Here is a 19,337-nt window from a genome sequence, read left to right as displayed (position 1 = left end):
ACACCACACTCCAGCCTGGGAGACAGAGCTAGACTCCATCTCACCAAAAGAAAAAAAAAAAAATCCTGGGTCTGTGTTCTAGTCTATATCTCAGCTTTCTTACCCAGAATATAGAGAAAATCTATAGTTCCTCTCAACAAGATTTCATGGGATAACGTAAATACCATGCCTGACACGTGGTGGGCAATTAAGAAATGTTTTCGTTTGTTTTTTAATGATTTCAACTTGTATTTGAGATTCCAAGGGTCCATGTGCAGGTTTGTCCCATGGGTATACCGCATGACACGAAGGTTTGTGGATGCAAATGATCCTATCACCCTGGTAGTGAGCATGGCACCCAGCAGGTAGTTCTCAGCCCTTGCCCTTCTCCCTCCTTCACCCATCTAGGGGCCTCTAGTGTCTGTTCTTCCCATTTCTCTGTCCATGAGTACCCGATGATTTACTTTCACATATAGATGAGAATATGAGGTATTTGGTTTTCTGTTCCTGTGTTTATTTGCTTAGGATCATGACCTCCGGCTGCTGCATCCCTGTTGCTGCAAAGGATATTATTTTGTTCTCTTTTTTTTAATTTTTTTTTTGAGATGGAGTCTCACTCTGTCACCCAGGCTGGAGTGCAGTGGCATGATTTCGGCTCACTGCAACCTCTGCCTCCTGGGTTCAAGTGATTCTCATGCCTCAGCCTCCTGAGTAGTTGGGACTACAGGTGTGTACCACCATGCCCAGGTAATGTTTTTTGTATTTTTTGTAGAGACAGGGCTTTGCCATGTTGGCCAGGCTTGTCTTGAACTCCTGACCTCAGGTGATCCACCTGCCTCAGCCTCCCAAAGTGCTGAAATTACAGGTGTGAGCCACTGCGCCCGATCTATTTTGTTGTCTTTTATGGCTGCATATCATTCCATGGTGTATATGTACCACATTTTCTTTACCAAATCCACCACTGATGGGCACTTAGGTTGACTTCATCTCTTTGCTATAGCAAATAGTACTGCAATGAATATATGAGTGCATGTGTCTTTTTGTTATAACAATTTCTTTTCCTTTGGATATACACTTAGTAACGAGATTGCTGGATTGAATGATAGTTCTGTGTTCTTTGAGAAACTTCCGAACTGCTTTCCATAGTGGCTGAAATAATTTACATTCTCACCAATGGTGTATAAATCTTCCCTTTTCTACATGGCCTTACCAGCACCTGTTAATTTTTGACTTTTTAATAATAACCATTCTGACTGTTGTGAGATAACTTCTTATTATCTACTTACAAATTTTTACAGCATCTCTGAGCATGGGTTGTACTTTGTTATTTATTAATAAATTATTTACATATGGAGATCTGTGTAAGCCTTAAGCAGCCCAATGACAGAAATCAGTGATCAAACATCTCTATCCTTTGACTTTGTCCCCAAATCACTTACCATTCAACTCTACACAGAGGCAACATTCAATATATATTATAATGCATTTCTGGCTGGTACTAAGAATTCACAAATAGAAAATCATGTTCTATTGCTTTCTGTATTAGAGAAGAGTTATTTTGCCCCTCCTATTTTTATTTTACCTCCTTTATCTTAAAGTCTACACCAATTATGGGAAAGAGCTTATCTGTGTATGTGCTATAAAATTCAAGTGTTCAATGCAAAATTCAGCCACACTCCATTTTTGTTTACTCCTTCAACATTTCTTCATCACATCTCTAAAATTAGAATAAAGGTGAGGGGACTTTAAAAATAAAACTAAAAAATATATCTAAAACTAACCGTGAATTAGAAATCATCTTTATATGTTGTTTTTATTGCTTTCTGTATTCATATTCATTTTAAGTGATGATAACGTAATATTCACTAAGATATGAGATTTTCTTAAGTTGTATATGTTTTTGCTAGTCTTGAAAGTCTACTCTAGGTTTACCTGACCCCTAAGGCTGCCACTTTACCATTGTGCTTATGGGATCTACTCTTTTAAGAATAAAAATAATACAAATAAAAATCGTCAATAGGCATTAAGCACTTACCCTGTGCTAACTCTTGACAGGCATCGCGTTACTTTGGGTCTCCAAGATGGGATTAGACATGACAAGTTTTACTGAGAACAACTAAATAGCTGTGAGGGATAAAAAGAAGGAAAGCAAAGATAAGAGAAAGAACCCTTAGACAGTGACGCAGATTGGGTAGGAAGAGTCTCAGCCTGTGGGACAGTTCTAAGAAAGTTCCAACCAGGATGAGGGGAGGCCTCAAGCCCAGTTGCTCCTTGAAAGTATTCCTCTTCTTGCAGAAATTGGGCCTGCATTTAGACTTTTGTTGCACACGGGGGAAGATCCAGGCAGTCAGCCACTGGAGGCACTCGTCAAATATGTTTCCTGTTGTGGGAGATCTGACAGCTGCATTTTCATGGCCACCATATGCATGCACTCACTTCATTTCACAACAGATAAAAACCAGAGAGTTGATGCAACTTTCCCAAAGGCATGCCACAGATGAATGACATAACTAGATTTTAGCGTAGGCTGTCTTATTTCAGAGTCCATAACAGGTAGGCAAGTAGGTAGGTGGGTGGAAAGATATAGATGAAAGGAATATGTAAAAACAAAATACATATAGTGTATACAATATGCAAATACCGAATTCAAAATTTGATTCTATTTCTTTTATAAATGTCATAAATCATTCTTAATTCCCCAAATTTGTCATACAAAATCATGGTTATTACTTTGGAGAGTGCTTGACTTTTATACCAAATGGTGACACATTTGAGAAGAACAAAAAACTTCAATCTCTTCTCTCTTTTTCTGTATTTAAAGTCAGCACCTGCCTATATGATAAATGGTAATTTCTCATTTTTAAATACATGAATAACGTAGGAATCTCCTGAAATGGAGCTACACTTTTTTCAACCAATTTTCTATTGAAAATTCTTTTTTTCTGTGGAATGATCCTTCAGGAGTACCAATAATTGCCTGAGGGTTTTTTGTGTGGGTAGTTGTTGTTTTCTGGCTTCAATACTACATTATATGCTTCTGTTGACCACTTGTATTAGTTAGAATAAGGTAAGATGAAGTAACAAAGAAACCCAGGTATGAAAGGAGACAGGTGTACAGAAATGTCCTCTTGCATGTGATTATTAAATCTCCTTACATCTTGTGGCTATGGCAACTCCTATAGAAAAAAAAAATCATTGTGTTCCACAATTAGGAGTTTTTTTATGGACCAGATCTAGACATGGAACATGGCATTTTTGCTTCCATCTTAATTTATATGGCCACAAAAAACTGCATGGAAGGCTTAGAAATATAGTCTAGCTTTAGGCACAAAGGAGGTGTCAACAAGTTTTGACTAGCTAGCCGGGAGTCTCCGCCAAGTCATATGAAATATTCTCGTAATGTCATCAGTACTCCAAGTTCTCTAAGTTAAGATTCCTTTTCATCTTAATCTTCTCACTGTTAGGTTCTAAAGGTCCTTTTGCACATATATGAAGCCTCACTTAAATATCTGGTTAAAAAGTCATGACTTTTTTTTTTTTTTTTTGAGATGGTGTTTCACTCTTGTTGCCCAGGCTGGAGTACAATGGTGCAAACTCCGCTCACCGCAGCCTCCGCCTCCTGGATTCAAGAGATTCTCCTGCCTCAGAGTCCCAAGTAGCTGGGGTTACAGGCACACGCCACCATGCCCAGCTAATTTTGTATTTTTAATAGAGGTGGGGTTTCTCCATGTTGGCCAGGCTGGTCGTGAACTCCCAACCTCAGGTGATCCGCCCGCTTGGCCTCCCAAAGTGCTAGGATTATAGGCATGAGCCACTGCACCTGGCCTTAAAAGTCGTGACTCTTACTAAGACCATTGCTGCTCTACCCCAGAAAATCTGGTTTACTCAGAAATAATCTTCATTTTAAAATGTTCAGAATAGACAATTAGGGGCAAAAACCTTCTCTCTTTTTTTTAATTACCATTTTTATTCATGAGGGTATTTTGTAAGGTGGCAGTATGACTATGGCCCTTTCAGTTTAAGGATTCTCTGCTTCCCTTTTATCATCACCTCATCACCATAACTCCTTGAATGTTGGAGGGGTTACGAGTGATTCAGCAGAATGAATGCTGAATTGGAAGTTAGGAAAGAAGGAGCTAGTTTCAGATCTGCCATTTCTTTGTCACAGGAACACCAACAAGTAATTTATCTCTCTTGGCTTATGTACCCTAATCTGTAAATGGGAATCTTGCCCTTCTAATTTTATAGAGTTACGGTGGGTAAAATATGAATGTGCTTTGAAAACCAGGGCTCAGGTGCCACGGAGTGACAATCTCTGTTATACTCTCATCAGAGGGTACTAGATGAACGGTGCTTGAGCTCACAATTTGTCGCGGTTATGGACAAGGCACCATGGAGTAATAAACACGAGTTAGGATCCAGAAGTTAAATGTTGAAGATAAAAGAAACAACCATGAAAATATGATAAAAGATAAAAGATAGCGCTTCAAGGAAAATATGAAAGCAATCACAAACTAAAACCTGGCAGAGCTGAAAGGGTGTGAGAGACAATCTTTTGATTAGCGGGATGTGAAATGAATTAGAGGAGTGCCTTGCTGATCGGTTCTGCAGCAGTCTGTGGGCCATGCCTTGAAGTACCCAACTCTGTTGGAGCTCCCAAACCCACACTGAGTTCTTCGTGTATATGCCTTGAGTTTCATAAGGCTAAGGGTTACCTTAAAGAGCCTAGACCCTGAACCGTCAGGGAGAATCATGAGAGAAGCCATGATGCCAACTTATGATTAATCTGAAAACCATACTTTTGCTGTAACTGAGACTTCTTATATTAGTAGCAACATATTTGAAAGCATCCATTGGTTTGCAGAGGTTTTATGACATTGTGATGTGTGGGCACAACTTGCTTTGCATATGAGCTAAGAAAAAGTTCATACGGTCGTTAGAATGTGTGATAATTTGTCTCATGAACAAACATGAAAACAAAATGAGAGCAGTGACCAAGACTACACAAGTAACTACACAGCGTTCAAGGTTGGCCAGCTGAAGAGTGCATAGACTGCATGATTTAGGGGTGCTGGGATCCTGTTAAACCACAGGTGTGATTGCACTATAATTATTTCTGATTTGTACCTTTTTCAGGTTTTTTAATTTTTCAAGTGTGATACTGACATTTTTGTATTTGAAAGCTGCCAGCACAGAGAGACAGAAAATCCCCACAGATACTGGAAGAAAATTACATTGTCTAACACTGAATAATATCACTTGCATTAGTTAGGATTATGCTAGGTGCTGGTCCAAATAAACTAAAAATATTGATGCATTAACACAACAGTGGTTTAGTTCCCACTTATGTAAAGTCCATTTGGCAGCAGGATGGAATGAAGACTCTATTCCACGCAGCCATTCAGGTACTCAGGCTGCTGAAGCCTCTACCATTTTTCAGTACAAGCTTCCACAATTACTCTGGGTATCAATATCTCTTCAGCTGACAGAGAGAGACATGTATATGAGACATTTTTATGAGTTAGACTTGGAAGTACTATCTTTTACTTTCTGCCCATTCCATTGGTCATAGATCAGTCAGATGGCTACACCAAACTGAAAAGGATGCTTTGAAATGTACCATATTTGTACACTTAAAAGACAAATGAACATTTCTGAAGATGAACTACCTGACTCTGTTTGATGCAGGAACTTACATTTGTATAGTTCTTGTACCATTATAGATCTCTTTCATCTGCTTTGACTCATTGGATTATAAACCACCCTGTGAATTATTTTAGTCTTCATCCTTATTTCAGCAAAAAGAAACAGAGGTCCAGTGGTTATGTGAATTTCCCATCACCACATACCCGGTAATTTGGGGATCTAGGATTCAGCTTCAAGTCTTCTAATTTCAAAGCCCATTTTCTTTCTTCATGTTGCCCTGTATACTTCCCTTTGCTCTGTGTTTTAATGGGAAAGAAAGAAAAAAACACGGGAATTAATGAATCCTGCCTTAATGTTGCTTACAAGAAAGTACACAAATAAAGCTGCTGAGAAGTAATTACAGAACAGCATAGAGACAAATATAGCATAATATATTAAAGGCCAAAAGCAATGAGATTTGGTAGCATAATTCATCTAAGGCTACCACACATATAGCATTTACTTAGTCTGAAACCTGAGCTTTCTATCTCAGTTTTCAATAAGCTTTCTTGGAAACAGAAAATATTCTAAACATAGTTTTGAAAGCTATTTCTTGTCCTATTCCTAAACATGGATTCCACAAAAAACTGATTCAATTCCTGGGATTTGATATATTCTCAAGCAGTGATTCATGGAGCTTGCTAAAAGAAGAACAGTTCTGGAGGATAAAAGAAAAAAACACTTATGAACTAAGAAAAAAAATAGGTTTAATAGTTTTAGATTTAGCCAAGTATATTGAGTACCTAATAGACACTAGACACTGCAGATGATTTCACACATATTATTTTGTTTGTTCAAATGCAATTACATAGAAGCAAAATAGGATTTGTATTGTCTGGAGATATAAATTATTTATGTTATCCTTGGATCTCTTTAGTATGAATAAATGATATTTGGCTTTTGTGTTTTTGCAGGTTATTGCAAACTTTCCAAAATTTTGCTGTATTTTTTCACAAAATCTTAGATCTTAGAACAAGAAGAGATATCAAAAGGACATCTGGTTTACCCCCTCTATTCTCAGGAAATGAGTGGTGTTTTCCTATTCACTAGCCATGTTACCAGGAGCCACTCACTTTTCTAAGCCTCAGAATCTGCATATGCTAAATGGTAGTTCTAATACACCCTCCCTACCTTCTGTGCTGATAGCAATAAGCATCATATGTTGTGTTTTCTAAACTATAAAGCAGTATGCACGGTATATATCAGATAGTGCTTGATCACCATTTAACAGAGGAGATGACTGAGGCTCAGAATGGTGAAAAGGACTTTCTCGGTGTCACAGAATCAGGGAGGAGGCCATGGAAACTTAGATTCTTTACTTTGAGGGCCACCTTTTTTGACATCAACTGCTCCATATTCAAAAGACTTGAACAGAATTTTTGGTTTCTTTTGATCTTTCCCGTGATTAAAGTAGGTAAAATATCAATCTGGAATTACTGTGTTCAGTGGATAAAAGAGACAGAAACAGCAGCCTCCCCTGATATTGTAGTGAGGGGCTAGCTCCAGGAACCATTGTTTGTGCATTTAAATCACAGAAATCTCAAGAATGCTCGACTGAGCTCTATTTGGTAAATACTCAAACAAGACTTGCAAACACAACACACACACAATTTAGGAAATTGAAGACCTTGCATTATTTTCCCAGTTACTAGGAAAATGGCCCCAATTTATATTGGGGGGGTCAAGTTCTACAGGCTCATAAGCCCCATAATAGGATAATTATTAACTCCTTATATTTTCATTGCAGTTAGTGTCAAATATATATATATAATAGATATAATATAATATACAAATATATATATATATACACACACATGTCTAAGGGTCAACTTTGGGAATTGATTTCATATTCTAGTACGAATGAGCCAGTAACAATTTGGAACACAGAATTTTGGCTGAACAAAGAGACACTCAGGGCAGGCTTTTTAAATAAATGGGGGAAATAGCAGTTGGTAAGTGTGCCCAGAATTATTGTGGCATCAGGGGCATTTTGATCAATTAAAATAACAAAGTAATTAACACCTGCTGTGTGTTACAGTGGGGAAAAAGGTAAATTGCCATTCTCTTGGAAGCTTCTGGTTTCTACAAATCCTGCTCTGAAGGAGAGGCACAGGGAAGGTCAATGTGCTCACAAGTAGGTCTCTTGCCAGAAAGAAGAGGCCTGCAGAACGTGTTCACAAATTAAATATACATATATATCTGTTCTTGCACTCTTCCAAGGAGATTTTGGTCTCTACAGGATGACATTTAAAGGCTAGGCCAAATAATACTTAGCTCTTCTGGACAACATCCTTTCACTCAGATGTGGTATTTTTATCTATTTCAAAAAATAGAAGTTCCTTCGATGTCAGTAAACAGTGTTCCTCAAAAACCTGATGTTAATGGCTGTGTGTGTACTGTCAGAATTCTTATGCTGAAGTCTGAAATCCACAGAACCTCAGAATGTGACTATATTTGGAGACAATTGATTTAAAGAGGTAATTAAGCTAAAATGAGGGACTGAGGGTAGGCCCCAATCAAATAGGACTGGTGTCTTTCTAAGAAGAGATTAGGACACAGAGATGCACGGAGGAAAGACCATGTGAAGACAAAGCAAGCAGGCGGCCATTCACAAGCCGAGGAGAGAGACCTCAGAAAAAGCCAATCTTGCCAACAGCTTGATCCTGGACCCCTGAACTATGAGAAAATAAGTTTTCTGTTGTTTTAGCTGCACAGTCCATGGGACATTGTTGTGGCAGCCCTCGCAAATGAATACACCTGAATTCCAAAGAAGGATACTGCCTCTGAAGCTACAATTTTGTAATTTTGGTTGAAATTATTGTCATTATTTGAAAGATTCCTCTGTGTTAGACACACAGGAAGATGTGTGGGTGCACAAGCGGAAAAACCATGCCCTGCTGCCAGGATGTTAGCAGGTTAAAAGAGTCTGCTATCTCCCTCCCAAAGGGGGAAAATCCATTAAACAAATGTACTTAAGAACCCACTGTTCCGAAAACATTCATTACTAAAATTGTGGGATAAGAGGGGAAATGAAAAAGAATAAGAAACTATCAGTTTTACTAGTAAGCAAAAGATTGGATTTTGCATTACAGTTAAAAAATCACAAACTTTCCAATCTGAAAAGCTGATGTTTTGCCCAGACTCCAGCCTTATCTACTTGCCATGTTTTAGATTCATTTTATTGTCTTTTGGGCTTCAATTTTCTCTCAGGCCCTTCAAGTGGTGATTGTCTCTGGCTTCTGCCTTTCCACTTTCACAAATGAATATTGTTATGAATATTATGGTTGGGTTTGTACACTCTTCTACCATTGCTCACCTGCTAGCTGACTGGAAGAGTATATTTTCCTGCAACTTGCAAAAATACATATTGATGTAAGGTTGAAAATCATTAAAAGGGAGGAAAAGAAAAGTCAGCTATATTACCACTTTCCAAAAAAAAAAAAAAAATATGGTATTTGGGGCTGTTTTCTCTTTTGTAGTGTAGGTGCACATTTCTGTTTTGTTTTCCTGTATTGGTATCATAATTGTTTTATGCCCTGATTATTAATGGATATTGTATCACTCATACTTTCCATCTGTTGAGTAGTGATTAGGACAACTAACCAAATATTGCTAGTTCTCCCAAATTCATGTGCCTGATAAGATTCCTGGTCCCACAGGGTTTGGGTGGGGCTGTAGGTTTATTTTGGTGAATGAAGTGTCCGTGAAAATACTTTGTGTCATTCCTGGGCAAGAGCACTCATGACTGGCATCAAATCCACCAAAGCTGTTTTCCTTTCTGCCATGGAACTAGCGATGATCAAGGTAGTGCCTTTTCTCTTAGTCTCTGTGTTAATTTCTTATGGCTGCTATAATGAACCACCATAAACCTGGTGGCTTTAAAAAACACTCATGCGTTCTCTTACAGTCTGGAGGCCAGAAGTTCAAAATGAGTATTATAGGGATAAAACTTAGATGTTAGCAGAGCTGTGCTCCCTCTGGAGGGCCCAGGGAAGAATGTGTTCCCTTTTACAACATCTAGAGTTTGATTCCTTCAAATCCTTACCTTTGCATGATGAATCCTTACAATCATTGTCTCTTCCTCCATCTTCAAAGCCACCATCAAAATATCTTCTCTCTCAGATACTGCCTCCCTTTGCTTCTGTCGCATGGCCGCCTTCTCTTCTGCCTGTAGTTAAGTTCTCTCTTTACTCTCTCTTATAACAATACTTTTAGTTATATTTAGGGCCCACCTAGATAACCCAAGGATAATCTCCTCATCTCAAGATCCTTAATGTAGTCACATCTGCAAAAACCCTTTTCTATGTAAGGTAACATTTAGAGGTTCCAGGGATTTGAACCTGGTTATCATTGGGGGTCATAATTCACCCTACTGCAGCCTTCATCCCACAGTGAGGAGAAGTGGAACAGAATTCCCGTCAGCCCAATGTGGACGTGTGATGTGAGCCATATAAACCTGTATTTCTATAAGCTACTAGGATTTGGGAGGTTGTTTTTGGTGTTATTGTTACCACAGAATAACTTGGTACATACAGACCAAGAATGGTATAATTTAATATTTTTCTACAATTTTACTTTTAAATGGCTGTGTCTTTTTAAAGACTTCCGTATAAACTATATTATAGTTAATTTAATGACTATACTATTGGATTTGGCATCATGTCTAATATTTCCATGAATATGTTAATAGATAAACCATCGAGTGCATCTGTGATTATCCTTTTATGGAGAATTTCTAACGAATTCCTGGATACAAGAGTATATATACATCTAAGGATGTTCCACCTACAGTGAAAGGACTTCCAGAAATGATTATTTCCATTGACACCTCAAGAGTAGCATTTGAGCAGAACCATTGATTTTAACCCTCTCTCAGGGAAGGCTTTGGAAAAAGAAAAGTAAATAGCCTGTAAAAGTTTTAGCTAGTTCAATAAGATAAACTTGGGACGTTGAAGCAATCAATGTTACGTGAAGTTTCCAAGTTGTTTTAGGGGTTATACTAAATGAAGCAGAGGTCCTATTTCATGGTTCTATTTCTAAACACACCAACCCTGATACATTTCCTGTATACAGAAATGTGAAGAGTGTCAGGATGAGGTGGGGTAAACGGTGAGTACAGAAACGACCTTGGTGAGAAAGTAAACTTGCTCAGGTAGAGAGGGTCTGATTGAAGATGAAAGCAGAAGGAATTAACACGTATTGATCACATTTCACGGGAAGGCTCCACGTTGCAGACTGTTGCCTATATTTTCAGTAGCTGCTCTTCTTTTCCCAGCCCCTTTGTAACTTTTGAATGCCTTCCACTTTTGTGTGTGGGACTGACTCTGTGTTCGGAGGGAGGGAACTGTGGCCAATGAAGTGGTGACTTTCCCACTACCCCATCCATCACTGGGGTGGAGTAACTGACAAAACACAGTGACGCAGCCCCTACCCCAGCAGGAGCTAAGCGTATCATCTGCCCAGGCACCTGATCTTCACTTTCCAGGGCTGAGAAAATCCAAGAGCCCTAGAAAGACAGATGTCGAAGGAACATGCTGCCAGGCAGAGACAGCAGAAATTATTCCATAGATCGACTATGTGTGCTTCTGTCTGCCCCTCCAGCTCCCCATCCCTTTCACACTTTCCAGTACTGTTCAGAGCCCTCATTTCAGGCTTTGTCTGTTTGATCGCCTGTCCCCTTTGTCAGACCCAGGGAGCCATTTGGAGGCAATGGTGGTGGCCATCTGTGCTGCTAGAATGAGGCTCTTTTTTCATCACTTACCTGTCTTTCCCATTCCAGAGATTCTTGGCTTAAGGGAGGCAGGTACCTCACTATTCTGGGCGTATTGCCACCAGCTGGGTGGGTTTCAAATCCTGGGCCGGCCTTTCAGGTAGGAGGCTCTACAGGGGATTATGTTTTCTTGGCATTTTTTCCCTCTATCCCCAGAGCACTGAGATTTTAACTTGGCTGTCCCCATCGGCTTGCTCTAGTGAACCCTCCATTTTAAGGGATTTACTCTTATCCTAAAAGTCAGGCCAGCCAAGGCAAATGAGATTCGGCATCATCTGAACAATAGGGAATGATGAATGGGCTGCTCTCCATTTCCTGGGGAAAACAAAATATAAATCCACACTGAGGAGTGGAATTAGGATTTAGCACAGGGTTTTCCAGGTTTCAGAAGACTCTTAACAGATACTCAGGCCTGTAGACAGAGCCTCCAGTCGGTGTGTGCCACTCATACTCTTTTAGGTTGTCTTGGGTCACATATGCTTTCGCTTTAAGTAAAAAAATAAGCTTGGAAAACCAAAGTCTTTCACTTTTGGGCCAAATAGAGGGGAGCCTGTTTTCTAAAAATGTGCCACCTGGGAAAAATGAACCTCACATAACCCAGAAACTACATGAGCGCAGCAGTTTTCTACCATGGCTTAATTTTCTCTTTGAAAATATTGGCAAAGATCAGTACAATTAGTGGTAAGACTGGAATATTTTAACATCTCGAAGCTATTTGGTAGATAGAAGACAACATGAAAGTAACCTTTGCAGGCCAAATACAAAAATCCAAGTTGAAACTTGGCCTCATGACTTGTCCCTATCTCATGAGCGATCTTAACAAGTTACTCAGACTGCCTCTCTCTTCATTTGTACTTAAACCGGGGAAAGTAATATTTTTCTCCTCCCTAGCTCATGGCAAAATCATAAGCATGAAAGTAATTGGCCGGGCGCAGTGGCTCATGCCTGTAATCCCATCACTTTGGGAGGTGGAGGCAGGCGGATCACAAGGTCACAAGATCAAGACCATCCTGGCCAACATGGTGAAACCCTATCTCTACTAAAAATACAAAAATTACCTGAGCGTGATGGCATGCGCCTGTAGTCCCAGCTACTCAGGAGGCTGAGGCAGGAGAATTGCTTGAACTTGTGAGGCAGAGGTTGCAGTGAGCTGAGATGGTGCCGTTGCACTCCAGCCTGGTGATGGAGCTAGTTTCCATCTCAAAAAAAAAAAAAAAAAAGTAATTAATGGTTATGAAGACCTTAGAAACGTTGCAGTATCATAGAAATGAAAAAATGTATTATATGGTAGTAAATCCTCATTCATCTAGACAATTTTAATTTAGAAATTGATGCATAACTGAAAGACACACTACTAAAGTTTACATTTGTACTATATGTGAAGAAGTAGTTTGCTAAGTAAATTGAAAGGATAAACAAATTTTAGAAGCATGTTTACATCAAATATATGTAATTAAAAGCTCATGAGTAATTATTTAAAATAAAAGGTGGGAGATGTCCAAGTTAATCATCTACTGGTACAACCATACCTTAAAAAGATAACAATTTGTATTAAATAAATTCAATAAGCTATCATATTAGCCCTAGATATTTATTAGGGTTTTTTCATCCCTTTTCCCCATCTCCATTTTAGAACTTGGCTATAATATAACCTGACCATTATATTTTTGTTTTTCACTGAGTGCAAAGGAATCTTGCTCAGATTTTAATGAAGGATGGATACCTATAAACATGCAATGACTATTGTTGTAAAACATGTGATGGTCATAGAGAAAAAAGAGCATTTCATTCCCACAAATGACATTTGAGTTGAGCTTTATACATGAGTAAAATTTTAGTAGTAGTGATGGGAAAAGAGCAGTTTTGTGGGAAATCATGAAAAGAAAGCTTCTAAGAACATGATGTTTTCAGAAACTGCCAAACAGCTCAACTCTGTTGGATAGTAACATACAAAATAAAACAAAACAAAAAACAGATAAACAATAAGAGACAACTTTGAAAACCACAGAGCATGACATGGATCCATCTCTCAGTGTCATGTTGTGAAGTTTAAAATTTATTCTGAAGAGATCAAGAACATTTGGATATATTTAAGAAAAAGTATTCTATAATGACACTTGTGATTTTGGAAAAGCTTCGGAATGAGACTTGAGAATGGTCTCAAACATAAAGAGAGATTTGGAGTTAGGGTTAGGTCAGGGAAAGCAGCAAGAATATCTGTGACACACTTAGTTGATCAAGTTTTGAGGCTAAATTAAAGAAACCCTAATATGAAGCCATTCATCAAAATAATGACATGTGGGGTGTATGGCTCATGCCTGTAATCCCAACACTTTGAGATGCTGAGGGGAGAGGATCACTTGAGCTCATGAGTTTGAGACCAGCCTGGGCAACCAAGTGAGACCCTGTCTCTACAAAAATAAAAATAAATATTAGCTAGGTGTGGTGACATGTACCTGTAGTCCTAGCTACTTAGAAAAATGAGGCAGGAGGATCACCTGAGCCCAGGAGGTTGAGGCGGCAGTAAGCCCTATTCATACCATGGCACTCCAGTCTGGGCAACAGAGTGACACCCTGTCTTTAATAATAATAACTGAATTTTTTATTTCCTATAGTATGAAACAGAAATAATTGAGAATATATCTGTATAGATATAAACAGAGCTAAACATATAACCTGTGGTCATTAAAATTAAGAATATTATTTAAGAAGTATAGAGAATCACAAGAATAAGAGTTGAGAACACACCAAAAAAGCTTGTTAACAAATGGGAGATAAAGAGGGAGAGTCAGTGAAAGAATCCAAGAAAAAAATCTTTAGGGGAAAATTAAAAGCACAAGGTGCCTGGAATGTTACTGACGCCAAGGAAAAAAAGCATTTAGGAAAAAAACAATTTTTTTGGAAACTGTCAGATACCACAGAGTCTGAATCCAGTGAGGCTTAGGCCATTCGTATAAACATAGAAACATTTATGACCTTTGAAAGCACAGTTTCAGAGGAGAGAAAGAAAGGACAAAATGGATGGCATGGAGCAGAGAAAATAGTACAGGATTGCATGATAAGCACTGTGGAGAGCAGGCATTTTCCTCTTAAAACCAAGTTCAGAGAATGGAGGTATGTACCGAGGATAAAGAAAGAAAATCAGAAGAGAGGGTAGGACTAAGGATTGAAGAGAGCTAAGAGATCAAAGAGATGGTTCATAAAGACACGTCCTTCAGAAAGTGAGAGCAGATGGTTTTACGTGTTCAGGTGCATGTGCATGTGGAAAGAAAAATTGCTTCAAATTTCTTGGTGTTAGAGAAAAATATATTGGTACTAAAACTATTGAGTTTTGAAGTAATGATAAAGGAAATTGGAGACTTCACCTCAGTTGTACTTGCTTTTCTTCTTTAAAATGAGACCTAATTGGTAGGAAAGGATGCAAGAAGGGTAGTTTGGGTGTGCCAAGATGATTAGAAAATACTCAGACAGTGGGCCAAGTGCAGTGGCTCACACCTCTAATCCTAGCACTTTGGGAGGCCAAGGCAGGCGGATCGTGAGGTCAGGAGTTCGAGACCAGCCGGACCAACATGGTGAAACCCCATCTCTATTAAAAATACAAAAATTAGCCAAGGGTGGTGGCATGCCTGTAATCCCAGCTACTCAGGAGGCTGAGACAGGGGAATCGCTTGAACCTGGGAGGCGGAGGTTGCAGTGAGCCAAGATCACACCATTGTACTCCAGCCTGTGCAACAGAGCGAGACTCTGTCTCTGTCTTTCTCTCTCTCTCTCACACACACACACACACACACACTAAATAAATAAGTAAAAGAAAATAGACAGTGGAATGGACAAGGGAATTAACTGGGGATTAAAAGTAATAGTGGCAAATAGCGTCTAGCTCATAGCTGACGTGGAATCACATGATGTCCTTGTATTTTGTTATCCATATTGATTTTTTTTTTAAGTAAAACATGTTCAGCATGAAAATATGGAAAAGATTATAATACAAAGGAGAAAAGTGTTAACCACAATACCACCAAATAAAGATAAATGATCTTACATCTCAATGTATCTATTTATCTATCTGTATCTATCACTTTGTATACATGAGTGAGTGTATACTAATATGCTATTTTAAAAAAAAAATTATATGAAGGTGATCTTATATTACCCAGGGCCCTGGCAGGGAGAAGATGGCATATCACTCAAATGTGGTCATTGAGGAGAGAGTCTAAGAAAGTGTCCATTTATAACCATACTGGTAGAGTAGAGTAACCAAGAAAAATTGGTGAATTATCCAAGGCTAGTCACAGGTTGGGATGAGTGAGAGGCCTGAGGGAGTAGGGAAGAGCTTTCAAGAAACTTGTAAGACCCATAGCTTTACAGAGGGTCATTCAACAGGAGCCTTGGCCACTGGTAGTGATGCAGCCATTGCTGACCCATGCCTCTGGAGAGATGGGCTGAGGATATAAGTATTCTGAGAGATTTCTCCCCCTACCCTCTCATCTACTGCTGATGCCTCATATTGGCTGACTCCAAAGAGAATTCAGAGGACAAGTGAGCCTGGGTGATGCAATCCATGGAGGCTGTCTCCAGCAGGGCAGAGATGGGTGGAGTAGATCTGGGAGGGGACAACAGAGAGGCAACAAGTACCACATGTTTTTTTAGGACTGGAATTTAGCATCCCTGAAGCAGAACCAAAAAAAAAAAAATTGTTGGTTGAAAATTGATCTTGTGTCTTAAATCAGAAAAAAAAGGCAGATTTTTTTTAAAGGATAAGACAATAAAATCTAGAGTACTCAGAGATAAGCTTGAATAATTCAGATCATAGCTCAACATTGTTCAAGAGACAAATGTTCAAATTCAGTAAGACCAGCAACTTTTTTGTCATTAAGAGTAGGGAGTTGAAATAGCCTGCTGGACCTAGAGGCTCTTTTCTGGAGAATTTCCAGAATTATTTGGAAGCAAAAGTAAAGACAATTCTGGTATGAAGTCATTAAAATATCCCAGATTAAATGGAAGGAAGATCCTGAGTATTGCTGTAGATGTACTTTTGTTTCATATTTTTACTTTTCTGAATCAAAATGTGTCTTACAATAAAAATAATGTTTCTTTTTTTCTTTTCCAAAATTGGTTTTTATATTTATGTTTCCTCTTACAATCAAAGACACTTTACCACATAGGAAGTATAGTAGTGGTGAAGAAGTTATAAAAAAAGACAACCCAAAAAGTCTGAGATTGACGTGATAATTACTAAAACAAACTTTCAATCAAAATGCATCTGAATATTCTTTTGGCAGGTGCTTATCGATGTAAATTGAATGGAAGATGAAGTAAGCAGATTGCCATTTAAATCTTAATTAAATTAAGACTTAAACATCAGTCCAGTCTTTTAGAGTTCTCAATAAATGGGAGAAAACTAAGCAAGATGAGGGAAAAAAATTAAGAAGCAGCTTTTCTCAATTTTTAATATATCACTTGCAGCCCAAATTAGAAGATGAGGAAAAAGAGATAAAGAGGCGTCCTCTTAAGATTCACTGGGGGCATTTTTGAAATTGCATCAGTGATATTTGTACCATCACCATCCACTCCACTATTATCTACAACATAATCCCACAGTTTTCAGGAAATTCCATGTCATTTAGCCATGCGTCTATTAGAAAGCAAAGCATTCTTGCTAAGAGAACTCAGTGTAAAAGGGCAATGTTGGAATTGGTATATATTTGGGAAAGAAACCTTCCTTTGAAGTCCACTGGGAATCGTGGGGTAGATGTCATAATTCTAGTCTCTTAACCTAATCAAGTTTCCTCATCCTATTCTAAATACTTGGAAACTGGCAGATTTTATGGTTGTCTTACATAAAATCTGTGGTAGTTTCTCCAGTATGATGGTTCTGTCGTAGATTTTAAGTAGCTTTAGAAGATATCTATGTCAGTCTCTTATATCCAAAGTTTAAATGACTTATGCTCAATAAAATATATTCAGCATTATTGTACACACTGCTTTATACAAGGCTCTAGGGTTACAGAGATAAAATCTGCAGTGTTTCCCTGTCAAAGAATTTACATTCTGTTATTAGAAGCAGTTATGTAAATAAATAAATGTCACACAGCGTACCACATGCTATAATTCCAGCAGAGTTCAAAGTCCTCCAGGAGAGAAACAAAGCAGGAAATGTCTGACTTTATCTAGGAATAACTGCAGCAGCTTCTTCAGTGAGATGACATAAACTGAGTCCTAAGGAACTTGAGTGAAGTATGACTTTTTAGTCTCCAATTCTAAGTACATGTTAGATTTTCTTGTTTGTCTTGTGCACTGGTAAAAATTCTTATTCAGTTTTTTTGAAAAAAAATTAAGTCAGAAAATTACTCTAAAAGCATTTTCATATAAATAATTGCATAATATATTCAAATCATTTTAAATATACATAACGTAGACATAGGTCTACCAATAACAGAGAATGGAGACATCTTGAGAAGCATTAAAATTTTACGTATTATTTTTAGCACACCTGAATTGGAAGTTTCTGTGCAGAAGTCTTATATTAGGACTTGTGAATGTATATAAAGGACATTTTGACTCCTATGTGCTTTACATGTGAGTAAGGGAGACATAGACACCCAGGAATAAAGTCTGTATCTAAAGTAGTCTGTGAGAATAGTTACATGTAGGCACAAAAGAACTATAATCTGGTAATGAGAAGAGAGAGAATTCTACGAAGGAGAACTTCAATGTTTCTTTGAGGAAGTGAGGATTTCTATTCACATTCACATGGAATTGTCTTCTCGGCCATAGTGACAGGATAATCCTGGTGATAAATTGTTCTGATCTGCATGTGTCCAGGATCAACTGTGAAAGATCACACATTTATCAATGGAATATCCATGGTAATGTGTACAAACAAATGCAAGGATGCGATGGTCTCACGCTGGGATCAATATGGCCTCGACCCCAGTGAACCATAGAATCTGGCTACACTAGGATGCCAAGTCACATAGATAGGCCACAACCTTTAGGAGTGAAGAGAGAGCCAGGTCTTTGTGAATTATGCATAATTTGCAAATTATTTTATCTACTCCCAAAATTCTAATCTGCCACAGTGAATGGGTGCACATCTCTCAGCAGATACAATTTTTTTTTTTCAAGCTGGCATCAAGTGAAGAAGATGAGGTGGTATCAGATAAGATGCTGCTACTAGTTGGCTAAACTGAATAAATGCTGAGGCTTAGGTTTATCCAAGTCTTGGGTTTCTGCCCAAAACTATTTATAAGCATTAGTGGGAAATGCAGAGGCTGCGTATCTCAGAAAACTGAATTTACTAGACTAAGTATTAGGTTCCATATGACTCTACAGGAATGTCAAATCTTAACAGTATCCTCAACTGTAAAATGGATTCAATTGGTCTGTCAGAGTTCATGCAGTAGATTAAAAATGTCTGAATGCGTGACTTTTAGAAACAGCAAGTAGAAAGTGCCATATAATGCTAAATAATCTTATTAAATTTCAAGATGCTGTGGCAAGTGGCACCAGGTAAATGCTTAGTACATTAGGGCCTATTTGATTTGCATTTAACTTCAAGAAAATACAGTTTTTGAAGTAATTTTGTTTCTATACACTATAGCTTCTAAAGAGCCATAAATCTTGTTTGTATCTCTGAGGCTCTATGAAACTCTTGATTGAAATGAAATGTATCATCCGGCTTCTGTGTTGATTGTACTTGAGCAAAGAAAGAGAGTGAGTAGATTCTCCAGAATGCAAAAAATATGTGAGATGTAGTTGCATTTTTCTAATGCAAAATTATTGCCTATTGCCTTAAGATATGAAAGTATCCTTTCCTATAAAAACGCAGTAGGGTAACCTTCTTGTGTCTGGAATGAAAAGACACAATTATAAAAGGCACAGTTATAAAAATAAATACACA

At 38.2% G+C, this 19,337-nt stretch overlaps 1 long non-coding RNA gene across 1 annotated transcript; it reads right to left on the bottom strand.

The window, feature by feature from the left end:
- Positions 1 to 5,365: 5,365 nt before the first annotated feature.
- LOC115836657 lies at positions 5,366 to 9,820 on the bottom strand. Its single transcript, XR_004031653.1, has 3 exons — positions 9,710 to 9,820; positions 5,829 to 5,921; positions 5,366 to 5,461 (listed from the first exon to the last, which is right to left on the bottom strand). It is a non-coding gene; the product is annotated as an uncharacterized LOC115836657 (long non-coding RNA).
- Positions 9,821 to 19,337: the final 9,517 nt, after the last annotated feature.

Source organism: Nomascus leucogenys, chromosome 9 (assembly GCF_006542625.1).
Source record: "Nomascus leucogenys isolate Asia chromosome 9, Asia_NLE_v1, whole genome shotgun sequence".
Classification (NCBI taxonomy): domain Eukaryota; kingdom Metazoa; phylum Chordata; class Mammalia; order Primates; family Hylobatidae; genus Nomascus; species Nomascus leucogenys.
Note: the sequence above shows the minus strand (reverse complement) of the source record. Positions and strands in the feature narration are given on the sequence as shown.